The sequence below is a fragment of the Lipotes vexillifer genome, unplaced genomic scaffold (assembly GCF_000442215.2).
Source record: "Lipotes vexillifer unplaced genomic scaffold, Lipotes_vexillifer_v1.1 scaffold749, whole genome shotgun sequence".
In the NCBI taxonomy this organism is placed as follows: domain Eukaryota; kingdom Metazoa; phylum Chordata; class Mammalia; order Artiodactyla; family Lipotidae; genus Lipotes; species Lipotes vexillifer.
Window position 1 is genome coordinate 1,935,431 of NW_006782834.1, and position 22,609 is coordinate 1,958,039.

A 22,609-nucleotide genomic window follows, 5' to 3' on the forward strand; every position below is an offset into this window, starting at 1 on the left:
ATTCTGGAAAAGGCAAAATTATGGCAACAATAGAAAGATGAGTGGTTAGATAGGTGGGAAGAATAGGCAGAGCACATAGGATGTTTAGGACAGTGACACTATTCTGTGTGATACTGTAAGGTTGGATACATGACATCACACCATAGAACATACAACACCAAGAGTAAGCCCTAACGTAAGCTATCGACTTCGGGTAATAATGATGTGTCATTGTAGGTTCATCAGTTGTAACAAATACACCACTGTGATGGGGATGTTGGTAATGGGAGAGGCTATGCGAGGCAGTGAGGGCCAGGGGGTATATGGAGACGCTCTCTACTTTCTGCTCAGTTTTGCTGTGAACCTAAAACTGCTATACAAAACAAAGTCTATTGAACAGTGGAATTCATTCAACAAAGTGATTCAACACTTGCTGTATGCCAGAAGTTGTTCCAGGAGCTAAGGCTGTAACAGTGGACAAAACAGACAGAAACCCTTGCTCTTCTGGTGCTTAGGGCAGAGGCAGGAAGCAAGCACTAAACATAATTATCAGGTAACTGATGTGTTATGTTAGAAGTTGGTGACGTTCTTTGGAAACCAACAGAGCAAAATAACACTTGATCCTGTGGCGTGTCAATAATGACGAAAGGGAATAAAAAGGGAAAAAATAAAATAAAAACAAAAAACAAGTAAACCAACCTGACCCATATTTTTTCTTTTTTCAGTAATTACTCTCCAGAATTGCCCCCATGTTCAAAAACCTTCAATAGGTCTCAATATATACAAAATAAACCAAATTCCTATAATAATTTTGTGAATTTGGTCCTCACCAACTTTTATTTTAGCTAAAAGTAATACTTTATTTTTAAGATAATGTTCACTAATTTATTATTAAATCACTATATATTCATTAGTTTATTACAAAGGATGAAAATAATTCAGAAAGTGTGTAAAGGGAAAGGGAAAAAGTGAATCTTACCCTGGCTCCCTCCATGTTACTCTCTAAAGGTAACCACTGTTTACAGTGTAGCTTATGAATTTCATATACAGATGGTCCCTGACTTACTATGGTTCAATTTACGATTTTTCTACTTTACGGTGATGTGCAAGTGATACTCATTCAGTAGAAACTGTACTTTTTTGAATTTTGAATTTCTCCTGGACTAGTGATGTGTAGTCATGATGCTGGGCAAGGCAGCAGCCACAGCTCCCAGTCAGCCACGTGGTCACCAAGGTGGATGACTGATACACTGATAACCATTCTGTAACCTTACAACCATCCTGTTTTCACTTGCAATATAGTAGTCGATAAATTACATGAAATATTCAACACTATTATTAAACAGACTTCATTTTAGATGATTTGACCAACTTTAGGCTAATGTAAGTGTTCTGAGCATGTTTAAGGTGGGCTAAGCTAAGCTAAGTTCAGTAAGTTAGATGTATTAAATGCATTTTCGACTTAACGATATTGACAACTTACAATGAATTAATTTTGATGTAACCCCATTGTAAGTCAAAGAAGACCTGTATATATATTTTTTTCTTTTTACAGAAATACCACACTATACACACGTCCTCAACCATCTTTTGGCATTTAACGGAGAGGCATTAAACTGAGGTGGTTAAGAGTTTGAGGAGCCAGACAAATAGCCTAAAGGAGGAAGTCACTTATTCTCTTCCAGGCTTCAGACATCTCCCTTATGAAGCAAGGATAATAACAGCACTGCCTCACAGCACTGCAGACAGGATTAATGAGATGAGCCACATGAACTGGCAAACACGGTTCCTGGCTTACGGTAGGGTTTCAAAAGTGGTAGCTATGGTTATCAAAAATCATGTATCGTGAAGATACTTCCATTTATATCAGATTCTACTCTAACATCTTGGTAGGATTCATTTAGCTATTCTTTGTCGTTGGTCATTTCCCCCTGCTTTTCTATTCATTCTACTACCCCTGCCGACCTTCTGTAAATTCACCTTTCTCCCAAACACACCAGGCGCACTCTAACCTCAAGGCCCTACACCAGCAACTCAGATTTCCCTCTACCTGGATTGCTCCCCGCTACCTACAGCACCCATGGACAACTACAAAAGCTGCAGTGTACCCTCAGGGTTAAGAGCTGGGGCTCTGGAATCAGACTATCTGGCTCTGTCGCTTCCTAGCTGTGTAACTTTAGCCAGGTTATTTAATCTTACTGTGCCTCAGTTTCCTCTTCTGTATGATGACAGTACTTACCACAGAGACTTTTGTGAGGATCAAGTGAGTTCATGCAAGTAAAGGGCTTAAACAGTGCCCAGCACACAGTGCCCATTCCCTGTCCGTAGTCCCACCCCATCCCCAGCTTGGCTGTGAGCTCTGAAGATAGGAACCTAGACTCCATCTCTACTTACCCCAGAATGCCTCCCCAGAGCTTTGTGCACAGGACCTCCTCGTATCGGTTCACTCATGCAACAAAGATTCACTGAGCATCTACTGTGTGTCAGGTATGGAGCTAAAAGCTGAGGGGGCAATGACGAACTCCACAGATACAACAGTCCCGTTAAAATTCCAGTGTGTAGAATTGAATCCCCTCTATTGTTTGCCAACGTTTTCAATAAGATGAGAATGAAATGAGACCTAGGAAATGACCAATTTCTTACATAAAAAAGAAAGTCAAGAAAAGCTCATTTGTGTAGTTTATATCATGCTCTTCTCATGACTGATTTAATGCGAAAGCAAATGTTACGAGGAGGAACTGCATAGAGTTTCATTGTTCACTGTTCTGATAAACTATTTCCATAACACTTTGTATTTACAGAGTTTCTCATAATCTCTTCACTTTGTGCAGAACTTTGAGGCCTGAAGTGCTTACTTTCAACAAGTCAGGAGATTCCCTGGCAGTCCAGTGCTTAGGACTCGGCGCTTTCACTTACGGGGCGCTGGGTTTGAGCCCTGGTTGGGGAACTAAGATTCCGCAAGCCACACAGTGCGGCCGAAAAATAAAAACAATTATTTATAACTAAAACTGAAAAAAGTGGGGGCTGGGATGATTTTTTGGTATGGTATTTATTTACCAACCATCAGCTGGGCACCTGCTCTACGAACTGATTCTCAGATCTCTCCAAACTCTCTCTGATTGATTCATGCTGTCTTCGGGTTTTAATTCCTACCAGAGATGACTTTTAGACCTTTCCTCTAACACTAAGCCCTTACCTTATATTTCAGTTTCTTTTTTCCTCTTCCTCCTTTTTCCTCCAAAGACCCCTCCTCCATCATGAAACTTCTCCTTATCAACCCAGATTGAATCTCTCTCTTTCTCTTCTAAACCATTTCTACCTGCCTGGAGACAAGCCACAGCACTACCTTCCTCATGGGTATTTCTGACCATGCCCTATCCCCTCTCCTAGGTTTTAAACTCCTAGAGGTCAGAAACTCTTTCATCCCAAATATCTTTTGAGCATCTACCATGTGTCAGGTGCTGTTCTAGGACTGGTGAAATGTCAAGGAAGGGAACAAACTTTATGTTCTCCTTTCTTGGAGTTTACGTTCTAGTATGTTCTTAGTATATTTCATACCTTTGTATTAAAATACTTGCACGTTCACGGCGGCAGTTCAGAGAACATACAGTGATCCAAACAAGGCTGCGTTCTTTCTGTTCTTTGGGTGTTTCAATTCATCCATAAACACTACTGTCCCTGGGAGGCCAGGCGATTTCTAGTGAATCATAGGAGTCCTAGGAGGTCTGCTTGGTGCTAGGATTTACCCAGGGGTTCTACCCAATAGGCCCAAGTGAGCCTTGAGTTGAGCCAGTTGGGTACAAAGTGTAGACCCCTCATCTAACTCCTTTCAGCTAACCACATTAAGGGCTGCCATATTAGTCTGTGGATTACCTGGGACCCCCATGTTCCCCCCCACCTCCTCTGCCGCTGGCCCTTCTGCTGCCTTCCTATTTGGCAGCATCAGTGTCAGTGGGTGTTCTACCTGTTGGTGACTCAGATAGTACACCTGGTTGCCAAGAAAGTTGAAGCTATTGGCTAAAGCAGGGCTGTGAATCACCATAACCTATATTGTTGTCTCCATTTATTATCATAAATGAGATATTGAGATGCATTTGCTGATGCAGTGGTAACATAATTGATTTCAATCTATTGTGGCTAACTAAATACATAAATCTTTTGTTTTTTTAAATCTATGAACCAATCAAGATTCATGAATTTCTTTATTATTATTATTTTGGCTGCATTGGGTCTTCGTTGCTGCATGCAGGCTTTCTCTAGTTGCAGTGTGCAGGGGCTACTCTTCGTTGCAATGCGTGGGCTTCTCACTGTGGTGGCTTCTCTTGTTGCGGAGCGTAAGCTCTAGGCATGCAGGCTTCAGTAGCTGTGGCACACGGGCTCAGTAGTTGTGGCTCGCGGGCTCTAGAGTGCAGGCTCAGTAGTGGTGGTACACGGGCTTAGTTGCTCTGCGGCATGTGGGATCTTCCTGGACCAGGACTCGAACCCGTGTCCCCTGAGTTGGCAGGTGGATTCTTAACCACCGCACCACGAGGGAAGCCCTGCTTAAATCTTAAGTTTATGTCGATTATGCACACTGTTTATCTAAAATCATTATTAGAACTTTTTTAAACAATTCATATTTACAAAAGGTTTAACAATAATTCTCTTGAACAAGTCATCAAAGAGGATTACACCTCTAACCTCAAGCTCAGCTGATACTGTCCATCAACAAGACTCAGTGAAAAATGAAGCTTATTATTTTAAACGTTTGGACCAATACTTGAGCAGCTAAAGAGGTCACTGGCGTTGTTTGTCCTATTTCACCTTCAGAGAACTTCCTCATTCCAAGAATGTGATCGTCCACAGGTTAAATGACTTCAGATAATGCACCATGTACGACTGGGTGGGAAATCCCTAAGCTAACAAACTAGGGAGAAGGCGATTATACACCTGGAAAATAGCACACTTCGTCCCTTCTCAAATCGTAAACGCATCCACACATGTAGGATTAAATTGATTTTGCTCTTACGACCATGTGAGGGGTTGGTTTTTGAATCCTTTATAGTCTTTCACATTGCGGGACATTTACCACCTAACATAGTGCCTGCACATAATTGGTGACTGATAACCATGTGTCGAGCAAATCTGGGGAAGCTGACTTTAAGGAGATACAATACTGGGTGATACATGCCATGATAGAAATGTATTCAAAATATAGGTATAGGCAAAAAATAGGCAAAGGGGAGAGCTGTCTGTCCGGGTCAGCAGCTGGATGAGGCATGTGAAGGGGCAAGGAGTCAGGCCCACCTCCTCCCTTCTCTCTTAAGCCCGGTAGCCCAATCTAAATGCGGAAGCACAAAGCTGCCATTGGGACGGGTCCTGTGTTCTGCTCCTCCAGGCTTGTGCCCTCCAAAACCAGATGCCTCAACTCTCTGCCCCCCAGCCCTGTCCTCCATCTTATCACAACAGCATCAGCTGCAGCATCACCGCAGTCAGAAGCACGTCACGGGCAGCAACCTAGCGACCGTGTTGCAACTTCGATTAGATCAGGTCACGCAGTTCCGCATGACCCTCATCTCCACACTCAGAACAGAAACCAGAGTTCTCCCTGTGCACCGCAGACCCTGCTGGATTTGGCCCCTCACCTTTCCACTTCCTTTTGCCCTCCTCCTTGCTTACTCCACACCGGCCCTCGGTCTCCTGGTGGCCTGTGGAGTTTGTCAGGTGCACTCCCGCCTCAAGCAGGCTCTTGTACCTGCTGTTCCCTCAGCCTGGGATGCTTTTCCCTCAGGTAATCACTCGCCCTTCTCCAGGTCCTTACACGAACTCAGCTTCTGGAGGAGGCCTTTCCTGACCACCCCTCTAGAATTACAGCCTCTTCTCTTCGTTCCCATCTTTCCTGTTTTTCTTTAGCACTTCAATCATGATCTAACTCACTATACTTTTTATTTACGTGTCTTGTTCATCACCTGTCTCCCCAACAGAATGTCAGCCCCGTGGGGGCAGGGACTTGGGTCTGTTTTGTTCGCTGCTGTGTCCCCAGTGCTCAGGACGGCGGACAGCATGGGGCATAGCGCTTGCTCGATATTTATCGTATGAGCGAATGAGTCCTCATCATCATTGCTATCAGTTGTTGAGTGCCTTCTGTGTTTCAGTAACTTTACTGCATCATCTTAAAAGTCACAAAGCCTCTGTAAGGTATTATAATCTCCTTTTTCTAAACAGTAAGGCTCAGAGGGGTCAAATGACCTGCTGAGGGTTGCAAAGTCAGTAAAAGAGCAGAGCTGAGGCTGCTAGTCAAAGGCCACGCTCGCCAGCCTGCTGCCTTGAGAATCCCCCAGGTCTTTGTCCTCACACGAACACTTGTTCACTTGCAGGCCTGATCCTTCACGTGCCCGGGAAACCTGACACCCAACACGCCTACCTTCTGACCCTCCTCTTTCAGGGATCCTAAGAACTCCAGAGCTATTACCTGAGCTCACAGGCTCAGCAGAATTCACAGCTTACACATGAGAAACAGTTGGCATTTCAGTGCCACTGGGACAAGGAGAAGACCTGGCCAAGTAAAACTGAACATGGAATGGTTTCCATTTATAATCCTATCTGGAGTTTTAATTAAAATCAAACTCATCCTGTAGACATCTACCACAATTGAATTTCACCTGCATTCTAACGTCTGAATTCTTGAGTGATTGCTTTTCCTTTCCTGACTACTTTCATTCCTGGATGATCCCAAGGGAGGAGTATGGGGAGGAAAGGGTAATTCAATAACTCACAGTCAATCCAACGAAACATACAATTTGTTTGCTGTTTCGTGCGATTGGTGATTTGAGGAGAGATACACTCTCCATAACTGCAAAATTATATTAAACGAATAAGAAAATACAGAAAGAATTAAAAAAATAAGTAGATAAAGAAATCTATGGGGCTTCCCTGGCAGTCCAGTGGTTAAGACTCCATACTCCTGATGCAGGGGCCATGGGTTCAATCCCTGGCTGGGGAACTAAGGTCCCGCATGCTGCGCGGTGCAGCCTGAAAACAACAAAAACAACAAAGAAATCTATTAGAAATCTTTCAAACAAAGCTGCTGGAGAGCTGTTGCTTTTTATTCACTTGGAATTATCGTTACAACCTGGTGGGCATTCTTGGTTTTAAGCTGTACATAAAGTAGGGACAATGAAATAAAGTGAAATTGATAAAAGTTCCTCCAAGGAACTATATCTGGCTCTCGGGTCCTATGAAATGAACAAGCATTTCTTGGACCCCAGAACTAATCGCTGGACTTTAAACAAAACAGAGAGACATCCCTACGAGTTGCACTGAGTGACATGAGGATGCAGGTATGATGCCTCCCTTTCTCATCACCTGCTTCTTGTCTAACCCCAAATCGTTAGGTTTATACTGTTGAAGGCTCCTTTTTCAGGTCATAAAATGATGTGTATTGTAGTGGAAGAAAGAACACTGGGTTAAGAGTCAGGAATCCTGTGCCCTAATCCAGACTCTGGCCCTTTTTACCTGTAGGGTCCCGGATGAGTCTCTCATCCATAACATGACCTGTTGGTCATCTGTTCCCACTTAAGATGAACAGCAAGGAAACTTCCACAGTTTTATTTTAAATTGGAATACACATACCACAGTTACTATTTAAAATTATATAATCAGTTTCTTTTGTTATTTTCTCAATAGGAGGTATATTATTTCTTTTTTTTAAAAATAAATTTATTTATTTTATTTATTTATTTTTGGCTGTGTTGGGTCTTCATTGATGCTTGTGGGCTCTCTCTAGTTGCGGAGAGCTGGAGCTACTCTTGGTTGTGGTGCACGGGCTTCTCATTGCAGTGGCTTCTCTTGTTGCGGAGCACGGGTTCTAGGTGCGCAGGCTTCAGTAGTTGTGGCTCGCGGGCCCTAGAGCGCAGGCTCAGTAGTTGTGGTGCGTGAGCTTAGTTGCTGTGCGGCATGTGGGATCTTCCCAGACCAGGGCTCGAACCCGTGTCCCCTGCATTGCCAGGCGGATTCTTAAACACTGCACCACCAGGCAAGTCCCAGGAGGTATATTATTTCTTTTCCGAGGCTCATAACCTGGATGGAAAGCCCAACAACAGAGGTGGAAGCAGTGTGGTGTGTAAAAACTGGGGGCCCGAGAGCCAGACCACGTGGGTAAGAATCTCACTTCCAATACTGAGTGTTCTTGGGCGAAATATGCATCATGTCTGAGCATCCATCTCTTTAGCCTCAATATGGGAACGAGAAGACTAACCACACAGAGTTAGTGTGAGGATTACATGAACTAAAACACTGAAGTTTCCTTACACATAGCAAGGGCTCCATAAAAGTGTTTCCTGAATTACGGGGTTTTGTGGTTTTATTTAATAAGTTTAATACTCTTCTGACTGTTGCCACCACAAGAAGGTGGTGGCAACTGCAGAGACCAAGGGGAAGAAATTTGCTTGGAGGGGGAAACAGGATTTACTTAAAGTCAAAGAACAGGAGTTAACTTGATTTATAAGTGAAACAGGAGATGGCCTTTCCTTTGGAGGGAAGCTTTTATTTCAGAGAGTGGTCCCAGGGCAGGAAGTTACTCAGTGACAACTTATGGCCCATCCAGATGAGCTGCAGCCCCTGAAAACCTAGACATGCCCACAATTCTTGATTTACTGCTCACTGGCCAGAAGGATCTGATCTCAAAGGTAGGATAAAAGTCAAGCTTCACCTCAGCCACTCAACAAATCATTATCTTGCAGTTGTGGAGGTCAGAAGTCTAAATCGTGTCTCACTGGGCTAACACCAAGGTGTTATCATAGCTGTGTTCTTTCGGGGGCTCGAGGGACGAATCCATTCTCTTGCCTTTTCTAGCTTTTAAAGGCTGCCTGGTGGCTCGTGGCCTCTTTCCTCTATCTTCCAAAGCCAGAGATGGCCAGTCCCATGCTACCTTGCTCTGACACTGACTCTCCTGCCTCCCTCTTTCCTTTATGAGGACCCTTGTGATTACGTTGGGCCCACGCAGATAACCTAGGAGAATCTCCCCAATCTCAAGGTCAGCTGAATTAGTAACCTTAATTCCACTTGCAATCTTAATTCCCTTTGCCATGAAATATATTCCTTGGTTTAAGATGTAGACAACTTTGGGTTGGGGGCATTATTCTACCTATCATAACCACTAACTAGCTGTGTGATGGTAGGCAAAGTTATTCCTTTCCTCTAAACCTCAGTTTACTTTCCAGAAAAACAGGGAAGGTGATGATCATAGCACCTACCCCTGGGGATTACTGAGAGAATGAAAATAAATTATGATAATGAATGAAAAGCTCAGCACAATACCTGACACGGAGTAAGCGATCAATAAATGTTAGCCTTTATCATCATCATCATCATCATCATTTACAGGGGGAAGTAGGTAAAGAGGTTATACACACTCAGTCCTCCACCCCTTATTGCATGCAGTAGAATGAGCATCACCATAGAGGCCTGGACCCCTGCCTTTCCCCCATCCTTCGTTTTTTTTTTTTTTTTTTTTTTTTGCCGTACGCAGGCCTCTCACTGTTGTGGCCTCTCCTGTTGCAGAGCACAGTCTCCAGACGTGCAGGCTCAGCAGCCATGGCTCACAGGCCTAGCCACTACACAGCATGTGGGATCTTCCCAGACTGGGGCACAAACCCGCGTCCCCTGCATTGGCAGGCAGACTCTCAACCACTGCGCTACCAGGGAAGTCCCTACATCGGCAGGCGGACTCTCAACCACTGCGCCACCAGGGAAGCCTCATCCTTCCTTTGCCCACCCCTGTTGGGACACTGAAGTAGGGGAAAGCCCAGCAAACACGATTGACAGACAAGGGACCACTGCACTCCAAGTTGAGCCCTTGAGCTCCTGGTGTCTGAACTCTCTAAGTCAGCTCTCATGTCTTAGAAAGAGACATGTGAGGTTGTTCTAGCCCCACACCAGTTTCTCAGAGTCCCCTGAGTACGTGGAGGCGCCCTGGGGACCCCTAGGCTGTAACATGAGCAAAACTCTCCCGTTCCTGGGGTGGGGGGGTGTCTATGTGCTTGTGTGTGCCCACCGTGCAAACGCCTGCCTTCGCAGAAAGTATGCTCCTATTGTCTTCCCTCTCAGTGGAGTCCCTGAGCCCCTTCAGTCATTCTGTGCCACATCCCAGTGAACTCCACTGAGCTTCAAAAGGGGGAGGGGCCAGGCCTGTAGAGAGAACAAGAGGCCAAGGCTAACTGGACCCCAGCTAGGCCTCAATCCCCTGTTTCTGCTCCATTCAGATCAAAGACTTGGGCAAGTACTTTCTTTAAATCTACAGGCGTTTATTTATATTTTATTCCATTCCTCAAATAATTTCGGGCATCTTAGTTAGCACGGTTATTCCATGTTCCTAAGAAAGATCCTTTCAATTGCCCCATTTGCTTACATTCAAGTTATTGTGTTTCCATTCATTAGACTGATTCTGCTGTATTTATTCATGGAAATATACCATATTATGTATAATATACATATATGTATAGAACATCTACTAAAATGCACATATACAGAGAATATATATATAAACCACTTTTCAAAAATGAAAGGAGAACTTCTTTTCACTAGCCACATCAATGGAAAGCTAGGATCTTCGGAAAATAAATAAAATCTACAAATCACATGTGTGTTTCACGTATCTCATAAGTATTCAGAGGAAGTTCACTTCTTGTTATCAATAAAATAGGAATGGGAATCACAAGCCAACAAGCATATACACATGGACACACATATGAAACATACATGCTTTATCTCATTTTAGATAACAATTTCCAACTCTTCCTTTATCAAATTTATATCGAACTTTCTGAAATACTCAAATGATCAGGCTTTAGTTTCCTCTTCTCTTTTTTTTCTACTCTTGGGTCTGGAAGAAATTCTAGTGGTCAAAAACTAAAATCAGGGGCAGCAAGAAGAAAAATGACAGATGTCTAGATGTTTTGAAGCTTTGAGCATCCACTCCTAAAAAAAAAATGCCTCAGCTGTCAGATCTCTAGCACTTAGTAAAGATGCCTTAGTTCTACTGTTCTAGGATGAGTTTCATGGGTGCCTAATGGTTCAGTCTTAGGCCAGATATCCTTCTGCTTCCTAAGGAAAAGTCCACCTGAGCCAGAGAAAATGGTATGACATTCATTTTAACCTCATGAACTTTGTTTCCCAAAGATTCCTCTAGGTTTTTAGATTTATGATATTAAGAAAGCTTTAGCAAAAATAAATAAATAAAAAAGTAAAAAACATAAAAAAGAAAGAAAGCTTTAGCTTGCAACAAGCAGAATGGTAGGGTGACAAGGGTGGCTATTCTTATTACTATTATCTTGTCTCTGCAAAAGAATTCTCAGGGGTGGCTGAGCTAGAAGGACACCGGGTAACAAAACTCACACAAGCTCACCTCCTATACAAGATAATAATAGTATTCTATTAGTCACCGCTGTGAACTACCAACATTTTCAAGCTGCGTGACACTCTGAGGCCAGAATGATACCTGAAAAGGAACTAGCCAAAGGATTTCTTCACTCAGGAGTTCTGAACAATGATTTATTTACTTATCTTCTACCAGAGCCATATAGTGATTAAGCTCTGGAACCATACTGCTCGGGTTCAAATCCTGCCCCCAAGCTTGGAAGCTATGTGACCTTCAACAAGTTATTTGACCTCTCTGTGCCTGTCTCCCTGTCTCTGAGATAAGGTTAATAATACCCTTCATAGGATGGTTGTGAGGATTAAGTTAATGCATGTAAAGTGTTTAGAATAATGCCATTCAGTAAATACCCAGTAATTGTTAGTTTCTCTCAGTACTTTATATTCTCTTCTGAAAATTAGGAAAACTAATATCTCTTTCACATACCTCACAGGTTATTTTAAAGGTTAGGACTAGAAGAGTTTTGTAAAACACTTTGAGACACATAAGGTAAATTATTAGAGTGCCTCTACACCAATCTGGAAGTTGCCTCAATAATTTCCACCATCCCTAGAAGAAGGCTTCTGATTAGAAGCCAGACACTAGAACTGCTAAAAGCTGGAAATAAAACAGAAGAAGCAAATCAACAGAAAGGCAAAAGAAGGAAAAGAACATCTTTGGTCTACCTACTATCTGTTAGGAGCTTGACATGTGTAATATCGTTTAATTCTCACCAACACTTATGAGGTAGGTATTTTGTTGACAACAAAACTGAGACCCAGAAGATTAAATAAGCTGCCCAAGGTCACAAAGTTATAAATAGCAGAGCCAAAATCCAAACCCAGATCTGTCCAAAGCCAAAACCCATCACACATGCGCCCACCCAACTATAAAACAAGCAGCACCCTACCCTTTCAAAAAAATAAAGCTGTCGTTGTGTTCGTGTAACTAAACAACAGAGAAGGCCAATGTAGTATCAGTGATCAAGGAAAGTTACATACTCATCACTATAGCTCTCCACTTGACTAGTGAGCAACAGATTCTGGGGAAACTCCTTGAAAGGACCCCATCATACAGCAGCTGGAACACTGCAGCCCTCCTAAGTGTTAGCTCTGCCGTGCTTGGCTGCATCCACAGAGATGGCCGAATGAATAGATAAAGGTCCAGAAAAAGTATAAATATGCGTTGCGTGAATGAATAAATGAATGAAGGAAAAGTACAATTGTCCCTTAACACTTAAGGATATTTTGTCCTTCACAAATACCCAAATTCCACTACAGTCTTTCTAACCCCACCACAGCCAACCCCAGATTTGAACTGTCTGCCACCAGATTCCCACCTGCTATGATGCTTCCTTGTTGCCGTCATCTGCAAACCCTCAGGTCCCTCCTCCTCATTCCCTGAAGATCTTTAGCCCTGGCTCACTGTCAGCCTCTCACCAACATTACTCCTACCAGAACACACGATGCCCATAACCTCAGACGATACTCTGTCCTCCTTAACTCCCTCCTCCAAGCCATCGTGGCTACTGGCTTCCACGGTCAGACCCTAGCTGTGTCATTACCTATGTGCAAACCCTCCATAATCCCAGCTTCAAGCACCCCACTCTCTGACCAAAGCCTCCTATCTTTTTTTTTTCTAACAGCCTTATTGACATGTAATTCATATACTGTAAAATTCAGTCTTTTAAAGTGATCAATTCAATGTAGTGTATTCAAAGAGTTGTACAACCATTACCACAATAAACTTTAGAATATTTTAATCACCTCCCCCCAAAACACACCAAACCTATTATCCTTCACCACCACCACTCCCAGTTCCCCAGTTCTCCCATTGCTCCCAGTCTAGGCCACCACCAATCTACTTGGTGTCTCTATTTATTTGTGTATTTTGAATATTTCATATCATACAGTACATGGTCTTTTGTGCCTACCTCCTTTCACTTAGCATGTTTTCAGGGTTTATCCAAATTGTGGCAGAATGAAGTATCAGAACTTCATTCCTTTTTTTTTTTTTTTTTTTTGCGGTACACGGGTCTCTCACTGTTGTGGCCTCTCCCGTTGCGGGGCACAGGCTCCGGACGCGCAGGCTCAGCGGCCATGACTCACGGGCCCAGCCACTCTGCGGCATGTGCGATCTCCCAGGACCAGGGCACGAACCCGTGTCCCCTGCATCAGCAGGCGGACTCTCAACCACTGTGCCACCAGGGAAGCCCCCTTCATTCCTTTTTATTGCCAAATAATACTCTGTTTTATTTATCTATTCACCAGTTGATAGACATTTGGGTTATTTCCATTTTAGGGCTCTTATGAATAATGCTGCAATAAACATTTGTGTAAAACTTTTTATGTGATGTATGCATTCATTTCTCTTGGCTCTGTGCCTAGGAGTGGAATTGCTGGGTCATATGGTAACCTACGTTTAACATTTTGAGGAACTGCCAGACTGTTTTCCAAAGTCACTGCACTATTTTATAATCCCGTCAGCTGTGAATGAGGGTTCCAATTTTTCTACATCCTCCTCAACACTTATTGTTTGTCTCTCTTATGACAGACATCCTGGTGGGTATGAAATGATATCTCGTGTGGTTTCGATTTGCATTCCCTCTCCTCTCTCTTCAGTTCATTTGTTCTAATACTCTGACTCCAACAGTTTTTTGATTCCATTCATTGTTCCTATGGCCCTTTCACTGTTTCTCACCCATTTCAAGGAAGTGCTCACTTCCTTCCTTATCCATCTTAATGTCTGTGGACTATCATTATAATCAGTTATTTTCATAAACTATCAACTCTTTTGCTCTTCTCTTTCTTCCTCATACTCACCTGGCAAAACCCCAGACTTGGTTGAATCAAGCTCCCCATCTATGCCACACTTTCATCTGCACAGTTGAAAGTAGCTGGTCTCAGTTTAAATCCACGACCTTCAACCTCAAGTCAGCCCTTAATGCTACCTGGCAATTCTAAATCCATTCACTGGACAATCCCCAAAGCCACTCCCCTGGTCAATTTCATAGCTTTGTCAGCTTCAACCCTTCACCACCATCCTGACACCGACTTTGGCTTCCTATTTTGCCAAGAAAAGGGATGCAATCAGAAGACAATGCCCCAAACTCATACCACCATATGGACTTTCCCTATTTACTTTATCATCTTTTCTGTTGCTAGGGCTGGACCAGCTGTAGCGATTGTCCCTTTTGAGCCCAAGATCCCCTCCTTTATCACCTACTCATAAGCTCTATTTCAACCATTGTCCCCTCTCAGGCGTTAACACATTTCCCCACTCTACTGGATTATTCTCATCACTGAAAAACATTCTATTATTTCTCCCATGTTACGAAAAAGCAACCTTCCAATCCTACATCTTCCTCCAGCTATATTCCCTTTTCTCTCTATAGCCTGCATCTCATCTGAACTTCAGGCTCATATATTTTTTTTAATAATTAATTTTTATTGGAGTAGAGCTGCTTTACAATGTTGTATTAGTTTCTGCTGTCCAGCAAAGTGAATCAGCTCTCTGTATACATATATCTCCTCTTTTTTTGGATTTCCTTCCCTTTAGGTCACCACAGAGCACTGAGTAGAGTTCCCTGAGCTATACAGTAGGTTCTCATTAGTTATCTATTTTATACATAGTATCAATAGTGTATATATGTCAATCCCAACCTCCCAGTTCATCCCACCACCACCCCTTTCCCCCCTTGGTATCCATACGTTTGTTCTCCACATCCGAGTGTATATATCCCAACCTCCCAGTTCATCCCACCACCACCCCTTTCCCCCCTTGGTATCCATACGTTTGTTCTCCACATCCGTGACTCTGTTTCTGTTTTGCGGGCTCATATATTTAATTGCCTGCTGTTGGATATTTATTTGGCATCTCAAATTTCACAAAGGCTAGAATTAAACTCCTGGTGTCCCCCCTGAACCTCTTTATGGCAAATAGCGTCACTATCTTCCAATTTCTCAGACCAAACACCTTAAGAAGTCTCTTTCACATTAGACACTGAATCTATCAGCAAAGCCTAAATTACTACCTCAAAAATATGCTCACAATCTAACCACTTCTCACCACCTACATTGCTACTGACCTGCTCTGACCTGCCACCATCTCTCACCTGGATATGTAGTGGGATCCTAACTGGTGCTCCTGCTTCTGCCCTTGTGCCCCTTCTACTCATTCCACATCCCTACTCCATAATGTATTTTCTTTCTTCCTTTCTTTTTAATTTTTCCCAGCTTTATCAAGATATTATTGACATACAACATATGTAAGTTTAACGTGTACAATGCGGTGATTTAATATATGTCCCATAATGTATTTTCAGCACAGCAGCCAGAGTGATCATTTTAAAATTAAATCAAACATGTCACTCTTCAGCGTAGCACCATCTAATGGCTTCCCAACCCACTTAGAGTAAAAGCCCAAGTCCTCTTAATGGACTTCCAGGCCTTACGCAATCGTACAACCTGCCCCTCTGTATCTCCTCGACCTTTCTTTTATCACTCTCCCTTGGGGTTACTCTATTTCAGCCACCCTGGCTTTGCTGAGATTCCCTGAACTGTCCAAGAACACATCTACTACACGGTCTTTGCGCTAGATTCAAAGTCTCGATGCAGAGACCAGGCAGCCACACGGTTTGCTCCCTCCCCTCCTTCAGGTCTCCTGCATTTTTCAGAAGTTCAGCAAAGCTTAAACTGATTCTGATTTTCCAAATCAGAAAATTGCTGGGGCAGGGTTAGGGGAGGTTGGAATAAAAGAAAGAAGAGAAAAGAAAAAGGATATTTAAACTTTGAGGTTCTCCTAAAGGCCAGGGCCTAGTTGCTTATTAGTTGGCTTAATCCTCAACCTACAGGATGAGGATGATTATATATCCATTTTACAGATGAGATAACAAAGGTACAGGGGCATTAAGTCATAACCCTAACAAACCTCTAGTAAATGGTAGAGCTTGGTATCCAATCAAAAACCGAACCTCAAAACCTATCCTTGGCCCACGACATCACAGATATCCAGCTTCCCATTTAGTTGAGAGCAAGTTGGGAATGGATGCCCATTACAAAAGTCAAATATTTGCAATAGGAAGGAAATCAATATGGCTTATTTTTACAAATTCTTCACCTTGACTCTACCCTAAAATGAAACTTCTGTGTGCTCAACTGTAGGTTAATTAGATTCCAGAGATTCCCGGCAAGCTCTCAAGTAATCATCTGGGATCACTTTTGCATGATAAAAATTCCATCCAGCGGCCCACTGCACCCAGATGCTTGTCAGCAAATTTACTCCTTCCAGTTGCTAAGGAGGCATAAACAGAAGGTCCTGTCAGTGAAAGAAATGGAAGGAAAGTAATTTGTTAATGGCTTTACTCAACAGTGCCATTTCCAAAAGTCCATGCTGGGTGGCCCAAATATTTAGAAATCCACGCTCCATAGACCTTTAACGATGAGTTGTAAGCCTGGGCCTCGCACAGATGCCTAAGGAAGCTTGGGGTGTGTCCGGCTCCCCCTGTTACCATGCTGCCGTAACCTATCCCCACATTCATTATCTTTCAGTTCTCAGCTCGGCATTTCTTCCTCGCCCCGGCCTGTTCTCCCCTGACCTCTGACTTACGTATTTGCTTTTCCCCGTTTGGAATCCTTGCTCAAACTAACTTCAGTCACTCAAAAACTGTGCTGTGAGGATGGAGATGAATGCGGGGGGAGCAGCGACAACCAAGAGACTTATACGGAATTGTTTGTGCCGTGCCTCCTGGTCAACCTCTCCCTCCTGATTTAATGGCGATGGGTTGTTCATTAAATGACCATGACCCATCATGGAGAGGCCGGTTTCTATTGTAGGCCAGTTTTCTATAAACAGTAAATCAGCTCAATAAAGTAGCCGATTTAAAATGTCTTATCCATTCTGGTTATCTCCGACAGTTGAAGTTTGGGAATTAAATGGTGGTCAGGATATTATGGAGTAGTGCCCTGAGTTTTATTAATTGCCAACAGTAGGGACTTCCCTGGTGGTCCAGTAGTTAGGACTCTGTGCTTCCACTGCAGGGGACACGGGTGCAATTCCTGCTTGGGGAACTAAGATCCTGCATGCCCCGAGGTGCGGCCAAAAAAAAAAAAAAATTGCCATCAATATAACGATAACTTCCAGTTGGAAAGGTTTCCCAGGTACTAATTAATCTAAAGTTAATCAATTTAATGCAAATAACAATCTTGAGAGGTCAGTTAGTATTGCACCCATTTTACAAAGGAGGAATGTGAAATAATTTGCCCCAAAGTCCAGTATTAAATATGGGGGATTCAGACTCAGTTTAACTCCAAATCCATTAGGAAACACACCTTCTGATGGCTGGCAACATCCAATGAAAATATTAATTTCTTTCTACATGTACTGGTATATATATATATATATATATATATATATATTGGGAGAGAGAGAGAGAAGCTGCTCTGTCCTGGCCTCAGAACATACAAAAACATTTGATTTTCACTCCCCTGTGATCTAGTTGAAAATGAAAGGCCTGTAAAAAGAAAGATAACTAGCATTGCAAGGTGGGTAGTATATCCAAGTGTCAAACATGAATCAGAGGGCTTCCCTGGTGGCACAGTGGTTAAGAATCCGCCTGCCAATGCAGGGAACACGGGTTCCAGCCCCGGTCCGGGAAGATCCCACATGCTGCGGAGAAACTAAGCCCGTGTGCCACAACTACTGAGCCTGCGCTCTAGAGCCCGCAAGCCACAACTACCGAGCCCGTGTGCCGCAACTACTGAAGCCCGCGCACCTAGAGCCTGTGCTCCGCAGCAAGAGAAGCCACCGCAATGAGAAGCCCACTCATCTCAACGAAGAGCGGCCCCCACTAGCCACAGCTAGAGAAAGCCCGCGTGCAGCAATGAAGACCCAACACAGCCAATAAATAAATAAATAAAATTAAAAACAAACAAACAAACATGAATTAGAAACAGGCAATGCAGTGTGTGTGTTCAGACCAGAGAGAAATCACTGAGGCCAGGCAGGACCAGGATGGTCTTTTGTGGGGAGAGGATATTGACCTGTACCTGGAAACCTCCTAGGCCACTTGCTATAGGGTTCTTGAATTATATGAAACTTGGGCCAGAGAGTAAATCTTTTCCATGGTCCCCAGGGAGGAAATTGAAACAAGGACAATGGAGTATGTGTCATATTAAGGGCCAATTTTTCCTTTTAGAAACAGGCTGATGGGTCATGGACTGTGTGTGCATGGCACACACTTCAAAACAACTGTCTTAATGTGTAGACATTATTTGTTGTTTACCTGAAATTCAAATTTAGCTCCATGTCCAGCAGATTTGCTTGCTAAATCTGGCAGCCCTATTCTCACCACCACATCCTGTTCAGGACTGCCTTCCTTGAATGTTTTCATTGACTCTGAAAAGAAGAACCTTTGGAAAGGGGAAGGAGATGGTTCAACTTTGCAGGCCAGGACCTTGATTTGGTCGTTGCAGCGCCGGAGGTGAGTTCAGGGGGGAAAACCTCACATGAATCAAATTCATAAAAGACTGACATATATATTCAAACCAATCAGACTTGTGATGTTCCAAGCCACCAAGCTTTTGCCCAGTGCCTGGAATGCCCTTCTTCCCATCCCTCACCATTTGCTTAGTAAACTCATTCATCCGTTATTTATTTAGTCCATTCATTCGTCGAGTCAGTCAATATCGGTTTAGCGCCTACAGTGTGCCAGGTACTGTACTGGCAGCTGAACACGTACACTTCCCTCGCTGTTCAAGCAAAAATAATCGTGGTGATAGCTAATACTTTTTAGGACTTGCCATGGGTTAGGCACTGGACTAAATGCTTTATATCTATTAATACGTTTAATCTTCACATAGCACTATGGTGTATTTATTATTATTACGTTTAACCAATAAGGACATCGAGACATAATGAGGTTTAAAAAAGCCCCATTTGTTTCCAGTCCAATAGTTAATAAATTGTTAGAGGCCGGATTTGAATCTAGCAGTTTCTGGAACCTGTATACTGTCTTAACACTATATGAAACTACTTTCTCTTTAAAACCCTCCTCTCTTGACTTTCCCTTCCTACAAGTTAGTCATGTCTCCCTCCAGGCTCATGTACCACTGTGAACTTCGCAAATGTCATTAATAAATCTGTTTCACTGCCTCATAGATTCTTAGCTTATATGTCCGTCTCCTCGATAAGGCTGTAAGCTCCTCCAGGGCAGGAACGACACCTTATTCATTTTTGTGTCCTGAGCGCCTAGCACAGTTTGTGGCATAAAATAAGTGTTCAATACATGTTGCTCGATGGATTTCTTGCCAGTTGTGGGAAGCTAGAATGGTTCACGTATCAGAGTCAATCTAGGAAAACGGAAATCACTCTAAGTATTTAAAACAGAGGGAACGAAACACAGGGAATTGGTTGTGTAGGTAACGGATGAGCTCCCCAGGCACGGCGGGAAGCCACTACACCTACAGCCCCAGTCCCAGGGGGCAGGGGGCCTGCCCAGTGGAACCAAGGCAGGCAGGATCTAATGGAAAAGACAAAACGCTGTCACAGACACTGTCCCAGATCAAGAGACAGGAGAAATACCGTGACTCTGCCTTCCTCCCACCATCCAATCCAAGTATCCATCTCCCATTGGCTACACCCTGCCAGAAGCCAGCTGACTGGGAAGACTGAGAAGTGAAGCCTGCAGGGGTCAGCCGGGACTGGCTTTTGGGCACAAAGACCCAGGACAATGGGCAGAGCACGCATCAGAGATTGCACTTCTCTTGTGACCATCACGAGAAATTACGGGCTAACAATGCTGACCATCCCGGCAGGGATGTTCCCTGCCGGGTAACAGTGACAAGTTGCCCTTGGGTGTCCCATCGTTGTCTAGGCTCCATGAGGAAACCACTTTTCTACCAACTTACTGTCTCTCCAGGTAAGTCTAAATTCATTTGGCTTGGCCTACATCTTTTTTTACATTTCAACCAACAATGACAACAATAAACAGTTATTGAGCGTCTGCTTTGCGTCAGAAGTTTTGCTAGGTCCCAGGGAGATAGAGGCTCCGATAGTGAGACACCCCATATGGCAAGGGATCCTCAGCCAAGGGGAAAGAGACAACTAAAAAGACAATTCTTCTGCCATGTGGTACGTGCTGTGATCACAGTAAGCACAGATATTTGAACTCGGGAGCTCCAGTGAGGGTCATGCCTTACCCCCAATAGCTTGGAAATGCAAGAAATAGATTAGGTCATGAGCGTTCAATCTATAAAATCAATGCACAATGGGTCAGAGTAGACAAGCAAAGACAAATGAAGGAGATGGAATAACCTCTAAGGCACCATCCAGCTCTGAAATCCTGGGACTCTGTGCTCTACGCTCACACCAGAAGACTATCTTATGGTGCACCTACTGCATACCACACACTGGGCCAGGTTTTTCTATGCATAATCTCCTTTACTGGATCCCCAGGTCTCTGCATTTCACTCCATGGATTGAACCTTATAAATAATAATTTTACAGGTAGATAATGATGCAAGATTTTCTTCATTTTCCCCAGGGTCATAGAGCTAAATAGTTGCAGAGTAGGCATTAGAAAAGCAGTCTCCAGATTCCCATCTCTGCTGTAAGACACTAGCTACCCGGACACAGGAGTGTGGTCTGCAGTTGCGAAAATAAAACTTGGCTAAAGTAAGACTCGCTTAACTGCCACTTTACTGACAGCTTCCCAGATTGTGTGCAAACTGCTTTTAAAACAATTAAGTGCGTATATTTGGTTATTATTTTTTACATACAAGCAGCCATTTGGGTCAAGAAGAGAGGTGGTGGTTTTATATGCTTATCACTTTTTTTTTTTTTTTTTTTTTTTTTTTTTTTTTTTTTTGCGGTCCGCGGGCCTCTCACTGCTGTGGCCTCTTCCACTGCGGAGCACAGGCTCCGGACGCGCAGGCTCAGCGGCCATGGCTCACGGGCCCAGCAGCTCCGCGGCATGTGGGATCTTCCCCGACCGGGGCACGAACCCGTGTCTCCTGCATCGGCAGGCGGACTCTCAACCACTGAGCCACCAGGGAAGCCCTATCACTTTGTTTTTTAAATACAAAACCTGTGCAGGGTTGTGTTACTTTTAAACATCCTGCCCCAGTTGTGAGCCCACTCTTGGCTTTTCCACAACAGTGTTCTTTAAGGTAATGCCCAGAGACTCTTCACCTCTGTCTTTTGCCCACAGTCACCTATCTGCTGAGCTACTGGAGAAACCAGCCTCTTGGAGCCAATGGGAGCAGCCTGAAAACAGGCTTTAGAGTCATGGGAACAAGGGTTTCTGACTCCAGTGACAGCTGCTTTGGGTTTCTCTGGGAAATCACTAAACCTCCCTTAGGTTTTTAAAGTGTCCATTTCAAGCTAACTATACTTTTGCCTTTTATAGATAGATTTGCCACCTCTCTGACCTGAATAATACCCCTGCAGTCAGCACAGAATAGTGAAGTATATTATTATAAGTTGTCCATAAGTAAAACAAAACAAAACGATAGCTCATCAAGACCTGCTATATGAGGAGAGATAAAGCCTGGCTCGAATTCTTCCTGTGTATTAAAAATCAACTGCAGCAGACTCTCATATTTGAGGAAATTATTTTATTCCCAGTGAAACAGGAGGTTGAAGTGTTTATACTTTGCAGCTACTGACTGTAAAAGAAGGAAGCCTTCAAGAGCAAGTTGACAGAGAGAGTGGGGGTTGGTTCCAATGGCCATCAACATTGACCTTCCTGGAAAGGAATTATTTCTTTGATGGCCTTGCTCATGGCTTTCAGGGTTCTTTTCATGCAACGGAGTGGGAGGAAATTACCTTTTAGACATTTTTCAAATGCTGGCTAAATGGGATGGCTGGGCAAGGACTGTGTGGATAGGGCAATGCTGTCATTTGTTAACCACTTACTAAGTGCTCTACTGAACACATTGCGGGGGGATCTGCATTTAATCCTTAAACCAGCCCCATGAGGATAAAACAGTTATGACTGATAGATGTGGAAGCTCAGATTATGGCAGTGTTTCCAGTCTTCTTCCCATCACAGCACCTCCTTGAGGGCTGAGAGGACCAGTCTCTTGGCTCAAGTGCACACCTCTCATGGTGCACTGGAGGGAGAGCTCGAGTTTGGACAGGGTTAAGTATCTTGCCTGAGGTAAGAATGAGGCTGAGCTGAGTTTAATTTTGTTTTTTTAATCTTATTTTATTTTTCTTAATACAGCAGGTTCTTATTAG

The 22,609-nt window shown here is 43.5% G+C and overlaps 1 protein-coding gene across 1 annotated transcript in view; it reads right to left on the reverse strand.

Moving 5' to 3' along the window:
- Positions 1-22,609, reverse strand: part of SHROOM3 (shroom family member 3) — a 318,810-nt gene that overhangs the window by 205,111 nt on the left and 91,090 nt on the right. The gene's annotated exons all lie outside the window — the stretch shown is intronic.